Genomic DNA, 20,860 nt, shown 5'->3' with positions numbered 1-20,860 from the left:
CAAATATAAGTATACCTGACAATGGGGTGGTTTCCGGACAGGGCTTATTCTAGTCCCAGACTGAAATGCCTACCTTATTTAAAAAACATCTTGCACTGACATACTGTCTCATAACATATCAGTGCAATTGTCACAAGATCCACACCAGTATTGTATTTTTTTGTAAAAGGCCTATTCTTGGATTAATCTAAACCCTGTCCTGGAAACCGCCCCAATACAGTTTAAAATACAGAGAGAACCTTTAAAAAATACAGTGAATTACTCCTCAATAATTGTGCCTTAATAAAACAACATTAAGACAAGCAGGTATGGTAGATCCACTGAAAGTATTAGCCAGCACAACAAGTGTTTCCCGGCTAACCAATATTTGTCCAAAAAAGACAGACCTACATTGAGTAAGATTAATTTTGTCTATATGTTCTTTACAAAACATTTCAAGCTGAGGTTTCCATCTGAGGTAACTAAGACATAAATTGTGGAGCACTCAGGTCTGTAAATGATATGATTATGAAGACATATACAGTAAACAAAAAGATGAATGTCTAAAAAGATTTCGATTGCTCGGTCCGAACCAAAGTTCTTTTGCTCCCCCCTCCCTTTTGCACTGCTGGTCTCTGTTCACATCATAATATTTTGTTATCTTTCTATTGCAAAAGTACTTAAAGAGCACCAATGATCCAATTCACAATTTCCTTTGGTGTGTAGGTGTGTATTAGTAAATGGTAACGATATGCAAAAGGTAGTTATCGTCTCCAACGTAAATCTCTTTTCTTGGACTACAACAAACACACGAATTGTAGACAACAGTTTACTTCCTGGGATTGGTGATGTAGTCAAGACCGACATTATGATAATTCCTCCCGATTCGGACTCACAGCCTGTAAGTTAATTTCTGTTAGCATTGCATTATGACCGATTCTTTCAAACATGGTAAGGAGCGTCACGTTTCCTGCTGACATCAGAGGTATTCAGGCCAATCAGAACATACAGATTAGCTGGCCAATCAGGTGCCCCTGCTGTTGGCTGTTCATATTGCGTTATTAGATTTTTTTTTGCCGACGGCCCTCCGTTGAACGGCCGTTCTGCACAGATCTCACAGAACTCTAGGGGAGCTGGAACATTAGCATATTTTCAAAAAAAGTGGAGTGTCCCTTTAAAGAACATGGCACAAATATCTTATTCCCATAATCTACCAAGAGCAGCACAAATTTGCGTAGGGTTTATGATAAGCTTTTATAGTTATTAAATAATGCCGCAAATAGCAGTAAATTGACGAGCGCAACATACATATGCTGACAGCAGACTGTAAAAAATCTAGGTTTTAGGTTTATTCAACTTAAATTTATCAATTATAAAAATAAATTTAATTAGCTTAAGTTATTTCAACTTTATATTTATATTTATAGCAATTCCTTACTAGTCAAGTAAGTTGTAATTATAAATTAAACAAATGTAAAAATTAAAGTGCAACAAGGAATTTTAACTGCAAAAGAGGTGCTGGCGCAAGCTGTTAGTAAATCTGGCCCTAAATGTAAAAAGTTCATGTGCCTTTTCTATTCTGTTATTCATCTTCTGTGCAATGGATTTTCAATAGAGCCGATTTGACTAAAACCATGACCCATTTCAAAGATGAATAACATCAAATTCAAGTCAGCTAAGACTTAAATGTAACAATTGTCTCGATGGCCCGGCGCTATAGAAATGCTAACGTTCTAATTACCTCTTTTCCTGATAAGTGCTATAAATCATTGCAGTAAGAGTAGGGCAATAATAGCAATAATGAAAGTCTAGTTCATCTGAAGTATCAGATAATGCAGGCACGGCCTTACATTCTGAAGCTGTGATTTCAGGATGTGTTGGAAATAGCAGAAGGTGCATTAACTGAAAGTGTGCCAGACATCTGAAGCTGGTGCACTATGTTGCGTGTAATATGTGAAACGTGTTATCGAGTTGCGCGTGTAAACAGAATTGCAACACAGAAATGACATCGCCCATGTCGCCTTCACAATCTCACACGGGATACAATCAAACTGTAAGCCAGCTGTCATGCCCTTGATAAACTCAATACGTTCTATACAGAATTGACTCAAAGAGGGTACAATAACTGCTAAATAGCTCACGGTCCACATTTCATATCCCCAATGCTCTGATAAATGATAAAGCTGTTGATGAAATCACTCGCTCTGCTGCAGATACACATGGACACCTTTGACACAGGACAAATCAATCATTTTCGGAACTGTGATCTGAACTTTAGAAATCAGTGTTTTGTTTTAATAAATAACATTTTACCAATTAAAAACCAGAGAGATAAAGGGAATTAAAATAATAGTATTTATGAGTTTACCATTTTTATCAGCAAGGTTCATTCAAGAGTATATCCATTTTAGACTCGCTTAATACATAAAATTATAAAACTGTTTATTTACTTGTACAATTTTGTCAAATGAATATAAAATTAGCTTGAAAGCTGGACACATGGTTTCAATTTATCACCTTACCACCTCGAATTAAATAACAATGTCTGAGATGCATCTTTCTCACCCACATACACGTTTATCACGGCACAATGTCTTATGGACTTTTGCAGACAGAGACATTGTTGGCATTATAGGGGTTACACGAGGCCAAAAGCAGCTCCTTTCTTTCCAGTTAACTTCTTCGATTGATCTATTACACCGTGGCCATAAACCAGACAGATAAGAAGCTCTCTTGCTTTTTGGTAGATTGCACGGTGCTCTTGTTCTGAGGTTAGTAATAACTTTCAAGCGTGTGACACGGCAAATGGACATTGGCACGACAGAAGAAGAAAAAGAGATTTATCTATCTAATGGATAAAGTCTTGGACAGAGGAGCGTCATACTGGAGTGAGAGCCATGCGGCGGGGAGGGTCGAGGGCTTTATTCCTGGGGAAATGAGAGATCTGGATTCCGTCGACACCTAGATGGATGAGAGCGTAGTTAGGAATTGATGACCTTCTTTCTATCTGTCACGTATGTGTTTGTAGAAAAAAGGGCTGCGCAGGTGTATTTTAATGCTCCTATTTTTTACTGACACTTTATTCTGACAACATGAAAATACTTAAAAAGCAAAAAAGGACGGGCGACCCAAAAATTTAAACTTTGCCTATGAGGGATGTTGTGCCTACGCTGTAATAAAGGGGACATTTCATAAAAATCTGACTTTTTCCATGTTTAAGTGCTATAATTGAGTCCACAGTGTTTCTATCAAACTAGAAAATGTGAAAAAGATCAACACAGTAACTTAGTTTTGGTAAACCATTCTCTGCAAGTAGGTGAAACAATAGGTAATTGAAATATGGCTCCACTTGTGATGTCAGAAGGGGATAATACCGCCCCTTAATCTGCACTATCCAACCACGGCACTGTCATTTAGGGCAGAAATCAGCTTATTTGCTTTTAAAAGGACACACCCAAAAATGGCACATTTTTGCTCACACCTACAAAGTGGCGATTTTAACACGTTATATTAAATAATCTATATGATATTTTAAACTAAAACTTTATATTTGTACTCTGGGGACACCAAAGATTTTTTACATTGTTAAAAAGTCTTGTGAACTGTCAACCTTTAAAGGAATACTCCACTTTCATAAAAAAATCCTGATAATTTACTCACCCCCATGTCATCCAAGATGTTGATGTCTTTCTTTCCAGAATTTTTCCAGAACATTCCAGAATTTTTCTCAATTTAGTAAACTTTATTGGACCTCAACAGTTTAAAATTGCAGTTTCAACGCAGCTTCAAAGGGTTCTAAACGATCCCAACCGAGGCAAATGGGTCTTATATAGCGAAATGATCATCATTGTCGACAAGGATAATAAAAATATGTACTTTTAAACCACAACTTCCCGTCTTGCACTGGCCGTGTGACGCGTCAGCGCAGCCTTACGTATTACATAATCATGACGAAAGATATGTGAAATGCACACTTGCGGACCATTCTAAACAATAATCTGACACAAAGACATTAATTAGTATCATTCGACATACAACAATGTCGGAACGATCATCTTTCTCCACACTTGTAAACAATGAGGCGGCCGATTCGCATAGGTCATTCGTTAGGTCACGCTGGTGTATCACACGTTTAGTTGTGGTTTACAAGTACATATTTATTTTTTTAAATTCAAAAATTAGATTGTTTCGCTTAAGACCCCTATGCTTCGGTCGGGATAATTTAGAGCCCTTTGAAGCTGCATTGACACTGCAATTTTAATCTGAATTGAAACTGTAAACTGTTGCGGTCCAATAAAGTTTACTAAATTGAGAAAAATTCTGGAATGTTTTCCTTAAAAAACGTAATTAAACATCTTGGATGACATGGGGGTGCGTACATGATCAGGATTTTTTAGTATTCCTTTAATTAATTCTTCAGTAAAACACAAATGAAGATATGATTTCTATTAGAGATGCACAGATACAAAATGCCAATAACGAAATTCGATTACTTAGAATGACATCAACTGATACCAATAGTTTTGTTTTTTTACTCAAAGTATTATGCTAGATTCACACCAAACGCGGTAGACGCAGCAAAAACGCGCTATTCACACGTAGTTGGACGCTTCAACATTTTGAGTTTCCCCGCTTCATTTGTGCGTGAAAGCAACACGTGAAATTGTAGTCATTCGAGACATTCCCGCGGAAATTTGCGTCATGGGAGGGGCTTCTGCGATTCTGCTCGCTTCCTGTAATCACGTCAATACTAGAGCAAGTTCCTGATTGGTTAACGCGGCACGATTTTCCACCAAAGTTCCGATTTTTCAACTTGCCCTTTTCCCGGATGCGGAATTCACCTCTACTGCGCCGTGCAAAAACGCCTTATCGAACTTATCATTCACTGACAATCTTTCTCTCCACTATTAGGGGGTTCCACACCGGACGAGAAGCGCAGCACCGCGTCGCACCATGAATCAAAAAACAAAACACATTATTTTCTATGAATGTACGCACACCGGCGGCATCTGATGGCGGCTGTCCGCTGTGACTCTGGACACTGCTTAAATCCCTGTCGCGCCACAGAGCACCACTCACATAGTTTAACATTAAGTAACATCATCATTTGTCCCAAATCGTTAGCGATTAACATTGGCTGCTAACGTATATTTTGCATTTTGACGTAGACGCTATCTGACTTAACTCACGCTATTTAATGTGCACTTCTGGTGTACAATAACATCGAGTAGTCCTAGACGCGACGCTGGCTTCCCGACCAGTGTGTAACCCCCTTTAGTCTCAAAATAACTTAACTGACATTGTGATTTTTCAATCATTTTTAGAGTTTGGCATTATAAATACACTTTTATTATATAGAAAAGATCTGCTTAGACATTCTGTCACCATCACATACTGTATTGTGCTTTACACTCTTGAACAATATAAGCACAATGCCAAATTGTTCATTTTTGGGTGAACTGTCCCTTTAAGCCTCTCTTTGCTTTTTCTGTCAGGCATCTCACTGCCATCAAAGTCAAACACTCCAAAAGGCCTAAATTACGCATGCCGTGCAGGCCCTCTCCCCAGTCTGTGATATGTTTAAGCCAATCCCATAATAAAAGATGCGGCCATACATATTCATGATAGGAATCTGGTAATTAGTGAACCCCCACCACAACACATACACACGTGCACACATTAAACACACATATACACCACTCAACCTCATGCATATTTATTGCCGTGGCCCGGCAAACAAAGACACTGGCAGTTCGGGGCATTCTCCATTAACACAGGCAGCAGCGTGTGATGGTGGTGATAGCAGGGCTGCCACTCATAGAGGCTGCGTTCGGTGCCCACGCGTCCCCCCCTGCGCTGCGGGGAGGAGGGGAAGCGAGAGAGGATCTCCTCGCTGGTGCCTGCCTTGCCTCTTTGAGTCCGTTAATTTCCACTTTGCTGAAATGCAACCCGGCATCATTATTGCATCAGGATTGAAAGGCGGCTATTGAAAGCCTCTCTGCAATGTCAGGAGCTCTGTGCCGGCGGGACGCTCCCAAAGGGACGAGCCCTGAAGTAGTACACATATAAATACGCTCACGCACATACACCCGAGCGTGTGCGGTACAAAGCAAAACAAACAGTTTGTGAACACATTTATGTCAAGTGCAGATGTGCACCCACATACAGGCAGTTCCAACATATGTATGTATAAAATATGGCATTGATTTAAAATTAATAGTTAAATACATGATAAGCCTATTCACGAAATGAATCACAGTTGATCAATATTTGCAAGAAAAAAGGCAATCGACAAAGAAATTCACTATTGTGATGAATAAGTGTTTTCATTTTGTTTAGCTGGCATTACAAAAAGTGGCTTTAAAAGTCAATATGTAATAAATATTTGTTTTATTTATTTATTTTGAAAGATATATTTTTGGGCTTTTGTGCCTTTATTTAGACAGAATAGTGGAGAGTAGACAGGAAAGTCTATAGGGAAATAGGGAAGTGGGATCGGCAAAGGATCTCAGAGACCGAAATCGAACTCGGGTCACCGTACTAACCACAAGGCTTTTGGTGCCAACATATTTGCTTTATTTGCATAACTGTGGGTTCACACTAGACGCGAGTTCAACGATTTGCGCAAGTAGATTACATACAAAGTCAATGTAAAGATGTGATCAGATGCGTCCTCGCGTGGGGCGATGCAAATGACACGCATGACATTCGCATGACACGAAGTTAAATCCCGCAACTAATGTAGTAATGCTACGTACACACCAAACGCGGGGCATCGCGTTACTCTAGATAACTCGTGGGATTTAACTTCGTGTCATGCAAATTTTTATATTGTATATTTTTATCTTGGGCCAAGACGCGTTTGAGGCGAATAGCGCGTGTTTTCGCATCAAACGCGAGGCCCATATTGCGTCATTCGCATCGCTCCACGCGATGACGCATCTGATCGCGTCTTTGCATTGACTTTGTATGAAATGTAATTGCGCAAATCGTTGAACTCTCGTTTGGTGTTTATGCCCCATTACGCGATGCCCCGCGTTTGGTGTTTACGTGCTTACAGTACAATCAGTCCAATAACAGAAAAATCACATAATCAAATATAAAAAATTGGGGGTGGGGCAATACTAATATATTTTATTAAATGAATATAAAATCTGTGCTTATATAAATTGAATAAAACATAAACAAGTAAGACTCCTCCTGTCCTCCTGCATCGCTGTACTGAATTAAAGGGTATGTACTGTATTTATACAGCGCTGATGCACAATGACACATTCTCTATTTGAAATGCTTTAAAGATTTCAGAGAATTCAGCCCTTCCTTAAGAAGAAATATGTAATAATCCGGACATGAGAGCTATTAGACGGCCAATCTGCTTGAAGCCCACTCATGCGTTCAGGCTGGCCTGTGGCTCGAAGTGACATCATTATCTGAAAGCTCATAGATCTTCTGCTCATCTCAATAGGTCTCCCAGCGCAGGCGAAAAGGCCGATGCATACACGCACCAAACAAAAGTGAATGCTTTGATGCTCAGTGCAATCACAGCAGAGCAATCATTTTGAAAAGAAAATGAAAAATACGCACAGGTCAATCACTTATACAGTAGATGTTTTTTGGTGATCGGGATAAACACTCATTCACATTTATAGCTGTGAAGGTATTATAAGGAGTTCATTTATGACCTCAGGGTCAACTTTCTAAACGTAATGCTGGATAATACAATCTATCTGCATTTGATTACCGAGCAGCCTTTCAGAAACAAGGTCACGACTGCCTCCGCAGGTGCATATGCGGCGTATGCAGGGGCGGCCCCGTGGGCCCCTTATTGTAACTGTCTTTGATTGACCGGCTGTGTGATTTGAATGGCCCGTTTGTGAACGTTCGTGTGCTTTTGCCCGCGTTCCTATTTACTGAAGCCGTGTTTCTCAACTGTGACTGAGAGGTGAGTGCGCTGAGCAGAAACATTCAAAATGACATAATGCTCTTTTACTTTGAACGCATTCTGTCGTGGCTCTGGTCAGCAGAAGACACTTATACATGCATAGCGTCTAATCCTTCAGAAGGACTGAGATGTGAGGGTGAAAGACGGAAGGCAAAGTAGATAAAGAGCAGGGGGTACACTTCCTTAAGTGAATTATAGCTGGGCTCGGATAGATGGATTGCTCCCCTGAGCATCTTCATGTTTCAGTATGTTTCATGGTCCCACACCTGTGCATTTCCATATGGACATCTATCCAAATCCTGATATGGTCAAATCCAAAGGCATACGTTATAAAGGTTTTGCTCAAACTGAAAGGAACATGAAATAAAATGACACTTTATAGAAATGATTTTATGAGCTGCAGCAGAGATTTTAAACATTTTTAAGCATGTTGTTTCTTTATATTTGCTTAAAAAGTTTTTACATTCAAAAAAAAGATTCATTCAATTTACTCACTTTTTTTAAGGTAAGTGGTCTCAGTCAATTTATTTAAGCTACATTTAAACAAAAAAATTAGAAAAACAAAACAAAACAAAAAACTTTTGTTTAAATGTAGCTTAAATTAATTAATTGTAACCACTTACCTTAAAAAAATTAAGTAAATTGAATGAATAATTTTTTTCAGTGAATGATAAAAGAAACACAACATATTTTAAATGCGTTGTCGCAGTTACGTGCCGGAACTGAAGTGAACATCCGGGGCCTCATTTATAAAGCATGCGTACACACAGATTTGATCGTAAAGTGTGCGTACGCAAAAATCCATGGCAAAGTCCATATTTATAAAAATTGTCTTTGACGTGGAAATGTGCTTAGCGCCATGTCAGGGTCTGAGCAGACATACGCACTTTTGCTTGTCCAATTGCTGCAGGTTTTTGGAAAATAAGCCATTTTTGCTGTTTGAAATTGGGTTTAAACATTGTCAAGAGCTCTTTTATATGTCTGACATTAATTACGCATTGTTTAAAGGCGGAGATCTGAAACTGCTCGGCTGCGCGCACAAGTTCAAGTTCATTTGCGATTTATAGATTTAAAAGGGGTACGCGCGTTTTCTGTGCGTACGTTCGGTTTATGAATTACACATACGCATTTTTGTTAAATGATCGTAAGATCAAATGTAGGATGGTTTTTACGCAGCATTTTATAAATGAGGCCCCCGGTCTATATTTATTTATCGGTTAATGGCTAAACGCATGAGGTCACCCATTTAAAGTGAATGGGAAGCGTTAACGCTGACGCCCCGTGTGAATGCGCCGTTAGATTTGGTGTTTGCGTTAGGATGTCACTTTAAGTATTGGTTAATACCTTTTTTCGTGATTTATTTTTTATATTTTATTATTTTTAAACCATTGTTGCTTGGCATTAGGGTTAGAGTTGGGTTTGGGTAAAGATGTAAATCTAATCCTAAACCGAAGTGACAATGTTAAGAAAATAGGACAAAACAGTTGAGTAACAAATAGGTGACAGTGACAAGTAAACAGAAATGCGTGACATGTTCAGGGTTCCCACACCTTAGTTTCAAATTCAAGGACCTTTCAAGGACTTTCCAGGTCCAATACCCTCAAATTCAAGGACTAAATGTGGGGACATATTTTAAGTGAGGGCAAGGTTACATCGTGTTATCTTTTAAGACACATTGTTACAGTTCCCTTTCGAGGGAACTCGCACTGCGTCACTGTGGAGACACTTTGGGGACGCCTCCAGGGGTAAGTGCATTTGAATGTGAAATCAAATTCAACCAATTGTGAGACTTAACGACAAAGACAGGGTGACGTGGGAGCCAGGAAGTGTATCACTATTTGAAATATTGCCAAAGACGGCATTACAGTGATGGAGGAAGTATGGCAAGGGAGACGCTGCGTCTCATTCCCTTCTCAGGAAACAACAGTTAAATACTTAACCTGAGACGTTTTTTATGTGTCAAACACAACTATGCAAAAAGCATTTTGGTATGAATCAACATTCGCATACAGAAGATATAAGCATTTAAAGCAAACAGTTTAGCATGTGTGCTTAAAAAGTCTAGAATTTTTATGATATTACCCTACACTTTTTTGTCCAGAAAACTTCTTGCGTAAAATAGTTTTCAGCACTTTTAATGACCTGTATCCATGTATGTATATTTTCAAAAACTTCCCAGGGCCTTGAATTTTTTTCCCCAGATTCACAAACTTTCAAGGATTTCAAGGACCCGTGGGAACCCTGAACGCAAAAAGGTGGAAAAGCGTGTCAGTGTCTTGGAAAAGATTCACAAATGTATGTGACTATGTGTACGTAATTTTGTGATACTGGGTTGAATAATCACCTAACTTCACCTGCCCCTGTGTCTGCCTAGCTTAATGCAACCAAACCCTCCTAAATTTAAATCGGATTACCGTACAGAGGTGGTAGACTTCTCAATGATCCTCTAATTGTGTGGAGAAGTGTGTATCAAATGAATATTTTCTCCAATAAGATTGAGAGGTGGGGTGAATCATTTCTGAATAAATCACTAGCATTGTCTTATTGAAATAGCATTGTGGCCTTTGGTGCTGTTTGACACATTTTCATCCATCCAACATGTCACAGGCCTCTGATGCCTGACTATGTGCCACTTCAAGATGTTTGCATGGAGGGATGAAGTCGACAGGCCCCTGAGGTGCTACACGTCTCCTGTCCTGATGTTGGACCTGAAATCTGTCTGCTCTGAGCACACTGAGACCGGACAGAGCGGGCTTTGAGCTTTAGCAGGATTTAAGACTTCTGAAAGGTAGGGGAGAAGAAAGTGTCAGTCTTTTGAACGGCTTTGATGTTCCTTCTACTCAAAACTCGACGAAGCACGGCTCAAAGTGAATGATGGTGTGGACACATAGCAGAACGGGGTGACTACTTATACCCACACACACTTTCTATGAAAATCCAACTAAAATATGGTCACAGAACCTGGGCTTCAGTCCAGTTTTAATGGGACGGCCTCTGATTAACTGGTGCAGTGGTCAAACCCACTTTAACTAAGTATATTACACGTCTCCATTTAAATGTGTAATTTAACTTACTCCAAATGGATCATTGTGGTCTTTTCATAAAGGTGAGCATGGAAGAGATTAAACTTTAAGTCATTATGTCTCCATAAAGGAGGATTCTTTCCTTCTCGGAATGAGGTAATATTTTTTCCCAATGACTTGTGCAAGGAGACGCCGGACCCGACGATTGGTTTTCATTCACCTGGCGAGCAGTGAAAAAGGTCCATTGCATAAAGACAATAGAGGCCCATTGTGGAGTCAAAGGCTTCATACCACACTGAATGAGAAAAACCTTAAAAAAATAGGTCATTGGGACCAATTTCATATTTCTGTGTGGTAAAGACAAATGGATTTGCTCCTCTGTGAGTTTTTGGACAGAGAAAAATGATGAATAAAATTAATTGAACCGTCTGGGTCTCCTTTCTTTTCTGTTTCGTTTTTACGCCCGCCGTTTCCTTGACATTTTCTGTCAGGCGCTTTTGTTCAATTTTCCAGTTTTGGTTTCTGCAGTCTAAACATTGTGAGACTTAATGGGGATAACCTAACATGTTTGCTTTCACTGAAGAAAAACTGGTTTGAAGTGCATAAAGAAGAGCCGAGTCTGGTTTAGATGAACCGGCAAGAAAACTTAATAGGAGGATCCACCCGTCCTTTAGCTTAGGATCATTGTTCTCCATCTGTACCGCTTCTGTACTGGTTATGGCAGAGCATCAAATGCTGTCACAGTTTGGTAGCTCTCACAAACACACATTATGTCTCTTCGTCTTCTTATCTATTCTTCATTTTCGTCTAAGCCACCGTTTGTTTACAACGTTGTGGGAAGTTAGACTGTTTGTTGAAACCAAGCTGTATCGGATACAGATGAGCTTTTGGAAACAAGCAAGGAGCCTGGAAAGAATAGAAGCACATCGACTGTTGGCAGAATTGTGACCCTGGACCACAAAACCAATCATAAGGGTCATTTTTTTATGTAAAGATTTGAAAGATGAATAAATAAGCTTTCCATTGATGTGGTTTGTTTGGATAGGACAATATTTTGCCAAGATCCAACTATTTAAAACTCTGAGGGTGCAAAAATTTTCTCTGTCACGACTGTAACCTCGGTTCCCTGAGATAGGGAACGAGACGCTGCGTCATGAAATGACACTGCGGCGTTCTTCCCCAAAGTGTCATTTCATGACGCACCGTCGAGTTCCCTCGAAAGGGAACGTCTCGATTACGACTATAACCTTGGTTCCCTGAGATAGGGAATGAGATGCTGCGTCATGAATTGACAATTTGTACTGTACGTACACACCACTGCAGATTGAGCTTCCAAAGAAGCTCAGGCCGCCCGGTCAAGGACACTTGTCAAAATGTACGCTGAAGCTTGTTGACGCTTTCTGAAGTCTGTTTACGCAGAACTAATGTTTTGGTAGGAACAAGTTTACATCATATGTTTCTCTGGAATCAGCCAGCGAAGAACGTCTAGGCTATATTCTGATTGGTTGCTGGTGTTTTGCAGCTAAACCGCGTCATAGCTCATTACCATAAAGTTGAGCTCAATACGCCCAAAACGCAACACCGATGGATTTGACGCTCCTTGCAGCTGAGAGAAGCCAGCTTCCATTGTAAATGAATGAAATTAAAAAACTATATGGTTGGCTAATGCTACAAATATGCCTGTGCCACTTATGATCCAGGGTCACAATTAAGGATTGATCATAGGTGGCAGAGGTCAAAAATCCTCGTTTGGTTCAGATAGATGAGGTTAGAGGTTATAAGAGAAAAATTTTAATGTAACATTTTTAAAGTAACCAAACTTACTTTTACACTACGATGGTTAACCTGGCACCACGAGGGATAAAAATAAAATAAAATTCAGAGCACACCAGCTCTCTGGTTTCTCAATAAAAAATGTTCTATATTTTGTTTTCTGATCTGCCCAAATTTATCCCAAAACGGAAAAAGATGAAGAAAATATTTAAAACATCATTAGCTTCTTCATACACTTTCATTATATGGACAAGCATATGCAATTCACCTTGTGTTTCATGGTGAATGTGAATAATGGCAATTTTTGGGTAAACCGTTCCTTTAACTTCACCCGCCAGTCACTCCCCGTGAAAAGAGCGTTACTTTCACATATTCTTCTTAAGTTATGTGAGCAACAGGGCCTCCATTTTGTGTTAATGTCATTCACGAACTACTAAAGAAATGACAGCTGCAAAAGAAAATGAAAGGCTGCCTACGACAACATGTTTGACCTTATATTGTGTGAGAGAGTTCTGCCATGAGTCTCATTATAGCCGTGATTACAGTCAATCCCCTTAACTCTGCCTATAGAGGCTACAGTAATTACTCTCACACAGAGAAATTACCTTCATAAATACTTTTCCCACCTTTTAGCTTCCAGCCTTTTTTTAATTTGCTGACAAGTACTTTCAAAATACAAAGACAGACGTGAAGTCTTGTGTCTTCTACTTTCAACCTCATTCAGAACAATTGAAAGGTAAAAAGAAAGAACTAAAAAATACTGACAGGTGACATTTGGTGAACAGGATGGTGTTTGATTTCGGCAAAGTGCCTAGTGATGGACTGGCCATCTATCCAGGGCATACCCTTTCTATGGCCCAAGATAACAGGATAGGCTACAGACCCCATGACCCTGCGGAGATGATTTCAGTGAGGATGCCGTATATACTTCGTGCTGTTGCATGGAAAGTTGATGACATTTCTTCAACAAAAATAAGTTGCCATGATTTTTTTACAGTCAGAAAGCAAAAAGATTAGCTTGGGAGCCAGTAAAAAAATTAACGAAATCTTCTTATGATGGCCACCACTGTACGTACAAAGTCATTATTATGCTCTATAGACCATTTCAAAAGATGTAAACAACACTGGTCCAGAAGCACTTCCTGATTCCGTTTTTTAATACTAGATAAACGTTGGGATAAAATAAACCAACAGAACATATAAACCTGAATTAACTGAAGTTAAACAAACATCTTAAAGATAATAATACATGTGAAATAAAAAAATAACTGTCACAAACTGTAACAGGAAGTGTGTCTGGACCAGTGTTGTTCACATCACCTGAACTGGTCTATAAACCATAGAATAGAGGCTTCATTTGGACATTTGGTCAATTTTCTTACTGGCCCCATCAAAGTCTGGACCTCAACCCCATTAAGCAAATTTAGGGCGAGTTGGAAAATAAACTGCACTTATACACTTAAAGGAAAGCGTTTGGCTTGAGTTGCAGAAGACATGGGATAGCATTACAAATGTGGATAAAAACAGTAAGACTCACTTCATCTGATATTTGTTGTGCTCAGTGCAACCATCATTATGAAATAAATCATGTTTTGAAGACAAAAATGACAATATTTTTAGTTCTGTCAGGTGTTTTAATAATTTTGGCCACTACTGTATATACTCACCTAAACGATTTTTAAGAACACCTGTTCAATTTCTCATTAATGCAATTATCTAATCAACCAATCACATGGCAGTTGCTTCAATGCATTTAGGGGTGTGGTCCTGGTCAAGACAATCTCCTAAACTCCAAACTGAATGTCAAAATGGGAAAGAAATGTAATTTAAGCAATTTTGAGCGTGGCATGGTTGTTGGTGCCAGATGGGCCAGTCTGAGTATTTCACAATCGGCTCAGTTACTGGGATTTTCATGCACAACCATTTCTAGGGTTTACAAAGAATGGTGTGAAAAGGGAAAAACATCCAGTATGCGGCAGTCATGTGGGCGAAAATGCCTTGTTGATACTAGAGGTCAGAGGAGAATTGGTTGACTGATTCAAGCTGATAGAAGAGCAACTTTGACTGAAATAACCACTCGTTACAACCGAGGTATGCAGCAAAGCATTTGTGAAGCCACAACACGCACAACCTTGAGGCGAATGGGCTACAACAGCAGAAGACCCGATTTCTGTTGAGACATTCAGATGGTAGAGTCAGAATTTGGCGTAAACAGAATGAGAACATGGATCCATCATGCCTTGTTACCACTGTGCAGGCTGGTGGTGGTGGTGTGATGTTGTGGGGGATGTGTGTGTGGCACACTTTAGGCCCACTAGTGCCAATTGGGCATTGTTTAAATGCCACTGCCTACCTGAGCACTGTTTCTGACCATGTCCATCCCTTTATGACCACCATGTACCCATCCTCTGATGGCTACTTCCAGCAGGATAATGCACCATGTCACAAAGCTCGAATCATATCAAATTGGTTTCTTGAACATGACAATGAGTTCACTGTACTAAAATGCCCCCCACAGTCACCAGATCTCAACCCAATAGAGCATCTTCGAGAACGAGAGCTTCATCCCTGGATGTGCATCCCACAAATCTCCATCAACTGCAAGATGCTATCCTATCAATATGGGCCAACATTTCAAAAGAATGCTTTCAGCACCTTGTTGAATCAATGCCACATAGAATTAAGGCAGTTCTAAAGGCGAAAGGGGGTCAAACACGGTATTAGTATAGTGTTCAAAATAATCCTTTAGGTGAGTGTATATGCGCTGTGATCAAATGAATCAGAGATTGACTAAAGTGAATTGGATTTTCCGACATTGCAGTTTGCTCCGTTTTTCCATGCTTCTCACTGGAAAAGCTGTAATTTTAAAAACAGCAGAGCTGCTAGTCACACTAAATAAAAACTAACTTTTTTTGTTATTTACTTCCCAACAATGGAGTGAACAGTCATGGGTGTAAAGTCGCATGGGTTGAACCTGGAGTCAACTGCGCCTTTAATGAGTTTCCTTTAATGACTGCACTCCGCTTACACTTAATAATTGAATGAAGACACAGTCTCTCTTCGCCCTGAGCCAAAGCACCGAGAAATTCATTTGTAAATACAATTTGGATGCTGAATGCATTTTTTGTCATTTCAATGCCTTCTTTAACTAATTTACCATGCTGTGCGTTCGTTCAAAGCACAGAAAACCGATAATAATGTGACTTTTTGTAAGTAGAAAAAATGAATAATTAAAATGAATTACTGAACATGCATGAGCGAAAACAGCAACTTTGCACTAATTTCCAAACCAGAGCAGTTGAGAACGAAAATAAGACAAAAACAGTCTCCGACCTTCACATTTCCTTTGAGGGGCAACCTGAGGCAAGATGAGAAAAAAGAAAGAAGATTTGTAAATCTGAGAATGTTTTAGAGTGGGATGTAAATAAAAACCAAGCAATAAAAAGACAAGGTAATACCGGCTCTGTTGAGACAGCCAGACAAAGAAGTTTTATGCAAATATAATTAAGCTGTAGCCAGAGATATGATAATTAGCTGTTTATTGCAAACCGCGGTGCAATGTCTTGTTACAAAGACTAAATGTAAACAGCGCTCTCAAGCCCATGTTGAAAAGACTGAGATTAAAAAGGAAACTTGGAGCGACAGTCTACGAGATGCAAGTGGCTCAATTTATCAAGGCCCTATTGTTGGGAGACTAATTAATTTGTTTGCGTGATTGCTTTCTGTGCTCGCTCGGCTAAAAACAAGGCCGATAACCTCGGTCACCTCGAAAAGAGCCTTGAAATCCCAGTGTGGGGAAAGTTTTCATTAAACCGCCGTACACCCTTCTTAGCCTATTTATTTTTTGTTATAGGTTATCATTCAACCGCCCGTCCAAAAGATTCCATTGTGTTAGCGGTCTTATCAGACTTTGACAAAAGCTCGAGGCTGACATCATCCAGGCCACAAAAAAAGTCCTGGCTGACTTTTGATAAACAACCAATCACCCAAATACACTGTGGGTAGAAGGAAGGCAGAAAAAGACGACCATTACTATCACCTGTGCACGAGCAGAAGGGAGGAACATTAGAGGAAACCTGGAAGTTTAAGGCAAATTAAGATTAATATACTAGAGATGCGCAGATGGGCTATTATTTCATCCGCAACCGCATCACAAAAGTCATCATCCGTCCGCACCAAAGTTCTTGACCAATTTTCAAAACCGCACCCGTCCGCCATCCGCTGAAGGGGCGATGCAAGGCGCTGCTGATGACAGCCGCGCGACTAGAAAGCTCTCAGAATATCAGCAGTGAACTCCGTCTACGATCGGCGCACAGGGACAAAAATAAATAAATAGCCTAAATTAAGGGCACAAATTACATAGCCTGCACTGGTGTCATCCTGATTTGCCACTTTGTAAAACTTATTCCAGGCAACACTTTTCTGACCTTCTATTTCCTTTTTTTTTAATTCAAATTTTTTGAGTTTGTCACGTACCTCCTTTGCCGGCGTTGCCATCTCTGATAATAACAAGTAGTCGATCTGCATAGACCGACTAGCCATATTAGTGATGAAAATTTGACTATTTCAAAGTGTGCTCGATTTTTTTTGGATGTAGGTATAGTCAGATAACAATATTTAACAATGTATACATCTTTTTAATTTGATTGGTTCAACCGCCCGCCACCCGCCCGAATTTAATTAAAATATTATTTTTTTATCACGTCACCCGCCCGATCCGCAGTTTATCCGCTGAGTCCGTGGCTGTAACCGCCAACCGCGAATCTCTAGAATATACTTTCAGTGCAATAGTAACCACAAAAATGGATGCAGAATGTTTATGTCTTAAATTTAAATGATTAGCAGCATATAACTTAAAGCATAAACTGTATATTTAACTTGAAGCTGGGGTTTTTTTGTTAAAAATAAATAAAAATCTGTTATTGAGTAAGTATATATATAAAAAAAAAACTTTAAAACCGTCATATTTACCTCAATGCTAAATGTTAAGCTTAAAATACTGAGTTATAGGTTGAGCTGCCTCAATAGATTTTTACGAGAAATGTCAGTTGTTCTTAAGTACACATAAAAGGGATGCAAGGTAATCTACTATTTTATGTGTTGAACAGAGATGGCGATAGAGAGGCAAAAGTTACAGACTTAAGCTTTAAGGGGTTGTCCACACCAAAACCAAAACGCGTCTGAAAACATCTGGAGGACATCGAATGCCAGCTGTTTTTTTTCAGCTGAGCGCCAGCTTTCTTCAGCTGAGCGCCTTGATAGCTGTGATACTTCAGCTGTGAGCTGGTTAGTTGTTGTGATACTTGTCCCGCCCCTCCTCCACTGTGATTGGACGGCCGTGTGAGAACTGACATTGACAAGGGGAGCTTTTCACCCAAAGTTGAATCTCTTTCAACTCTCGACGCTAAGCGCAGAGTGCGGAAAAACCGCAGAGCGCCGAATTTCAGCACGGAAAAACTGCTAGCTGCTGGCTTATTTGAAAAACGCAGAGCTTCCATTGGAAACAATATAAAACATGCACCGGCCCGGGGCGTAAAAGCTTTGGTGTGCAAGGCCCCCAAAGGTGCAATGTGGGATTTTTTGGGGCATCTAGTTGTAAAATTGTGAAATGCAACCGATTGCTCAGTCCACAGCTCACTCCTCCTTTTCAAAATGCATAGTGAATCTATGGTAGCTGCCACATGACAAACACGATTGAGACAATAAACACGCTCTAGGGTCTTTATACACCACTGATAATAGGGCTGGGCGATATATATCGAGGGATTGACATGCACATCTCGTCAATAGGCTAGTAGTAAGTAGTAAATCGCCATCACCTGCTTTCAGATGGAGCGACATTTACTACACAGAGCCGTTGTTCACTGACAAGCAGAGCCATATCACAATAATTATCGCAGGCGACACATCCTTGATAATTAATGAAATTGCCCCGATTGTCAGCGAACTACGGCTCTGTGTAGTAAATGCCGCTCCATATAAAAGCAAGTGATGGCGATTTACTCCTAATCAAGGAATTAACCGGCTTTACTGACGAGATGCGCATGACAATCCCCCGATATATATCGCCCAGCCCTAACTGATAATATAGTTATGTACTGTATATCATAATGCATTTCTGTCAAGAGATCCTTTTAAAAGTCTCACATTGTAACTTTAAATAAAGGATAAGCTATAAATTTGGGTTTGCGATTAAAATACATGATTGTTGCACATTTGTTGTGGTTGTACATTCTATAGTGTGACCAAAGTTTCTAAAATTTTAAGAAAAACACATGGTAAGCCAAACAAAGGTTAAAAATCGAACAAATCCGCAATGTTTGGCATTACATGCTATCATTTTCAACAAAAGTTCTTATGGAGCTTTATTATGGCTGAATAATTTCCAGATGTTAGTGCAAAGTAAAGACCTATTTTCTTTGCATTTAGTTAATAATGTTAAAGCTGCAGTCTGTAACGTTTGTCTTTATATCGCTGTTTGAAATATAAAATTACTTCACATGCTTATCTTTACGTGTCTTGAAGTCAAATAAAGTAAAAACCTAACATTTACCGCGAAATCATACCTGACAGCTCAAATTATAAATCATTATTTTAAGCTCACCGTTGCGAATCGGGGTAAGGTAAGGAGGCAGTTTAGAACTGATTTTTTATGTACCTGCTCAAAACAGATTTTTGTGGAGTTTCCCTTTGCCAAAAAGCCTATTACAAAAAGTGGAGAAAAAAATTACGTCTATGAAATATGCTAGTATATAAAACAGTCATAGAAAACCTTTTTACATGTACTTTAATAGTTTATTTATGTCGTGTTTGTGTGCAATTGATAATCTTTTCTGACATTTGACTTGAAAGAGGATATCCCGAAGCACAAATTATGATGTGAAGAGGAAAATCCCGGCTTGATAGTTAATAGTCCTTATCAAGGACTAATGCATCGCCTCTGCTTTGTTTGTGCAACAGGTATGCAGTTTCCGTCCATCTACATTGTGGCATTTCAGAAGAGAGAGAAGTAAATTAGTGTTGTCCTCCCGTGAAGGTAATTACAGTCAGTCGCGCGTTAGCATTAGGATGATATTGATTGAAAATGTAAGGAGGTGAGGGATCCTTTCACAGACGACAACAAAGATATAAATCATAATTTGAGTTATTAATAACCACCGCGCTATTAGTTTGGTGATTTATGGACCTCAACAAAGAGGCTGATTAGTGGGGCGAGGTTGGGTAATCTTCTGAGAGGGTCCTTATTAACACATTATTTTTCCATGAGAATATCAATGAATGCTGCCTTGTCATTATTGACAGAAGCGAGTTTAGCGATGCAGTGCTCTGTTCCCTTTGTGTGCGCATCGTACGGCCCGCTCGCACAGGCACGGCATGCAGACGCTCCGGCACATTCAATCTTACATCGCCCCTAGAGCCGTATGATACTTGTGCTCAGGGATACGGTCTTTGTTTTTTCACTCTATCTGCCTCTTCCTCCCCTTTATTAATCTGGATTAATGAGTCCAACAGCCTGTCCCAAGCCAGCATTCCTAAACTGATTTCCTCATAGATTCCTAACCGTGTATGTTCAGAAGTGATGGGGAAGAAGCTGATTGTTGTTTGTTTTTACCCCTGGTGTGTTGTTCCTGGCAGGGGTGAGGTCTGGGCATCTGGAGGTGAGATGACTCACCCGGTCGCTCCCCCACCCGCTCCTCCCTCTTCCTGCTCCCCCCGATGTGCTCAGGCGGTCCTCAAACAACAACTGTCCACCAGGCACAGCCTAATCCTTTGCAGGTGACCCGGGTGAGTGCCCGCACAACGCTCTCCAGGCAGAACCGGGGCCGTGAGGGGGCGGACAGACAGACACGCCCCACTGCATCCGAAAAACAGCCCCCAACCTCAATTCACTGTTCTATTAACTCATTCAGACCCGAATGGGTTTTAGTGACTTACACTCAGAAAATTAAACCTAATTAATTTAAGTGATATATTAAAGCCACATTTTTGCAGAATATTAAAAAAAAATAGTTCATGTGACTTGTGCACTATCCCAGCAAGCCGTCATTTCACCATCTAGGTTAACTATAGACATTATATAGTCCGGTTATGAGTAACCCACTTCTAGCTAAAATAAAATAAAATTTGGTTACATGTCGTTTTT

At 39.8% G+C, this 20,860-nt stretch overlaps 1 long non-coding RNA gene across 1 annotated transcript in view; it reads right to left on the bottom strand.

The window, feature by feature from the left end:
- Window positions 1-1,045: 1,045 nt before the first annotated feature.
- Window positions 1,046-20,860, bottom strand: part of LOC129427956 (uncharacterized) — an 83,707-nt gene continuing 63,892 nt past the window's right edge. Inside the window, exon 4 of the long non-coding RNA XR_008638795.2 lies at window positions 1,046-2,940. This is a non-coding gene — a long non-coding RNA (uncharacterized lncRNA). The remainder of the gene's footprint in view (window positions 2,941-20,860) is intronic.

This window comes from Misgurnus anguillicaudatus, chromosome 14, assembly GCF_027580225.2.
Source record: "Misgurnus anguillicaudatus chromosome 14, ASM2758022v2, whole genome shotgun sequence".
In the NCBI taxonomy this organism is placed as follows: Eukaryota; Metazoa; Chordata; class Actinopteri; order Cypriniformes; family Cobitidae; genus Misgurnus; species Misgurnus anguillicaudatus.
This window is presented reverse-complemented; position numbering and strand designations above follow the sequence as displayed.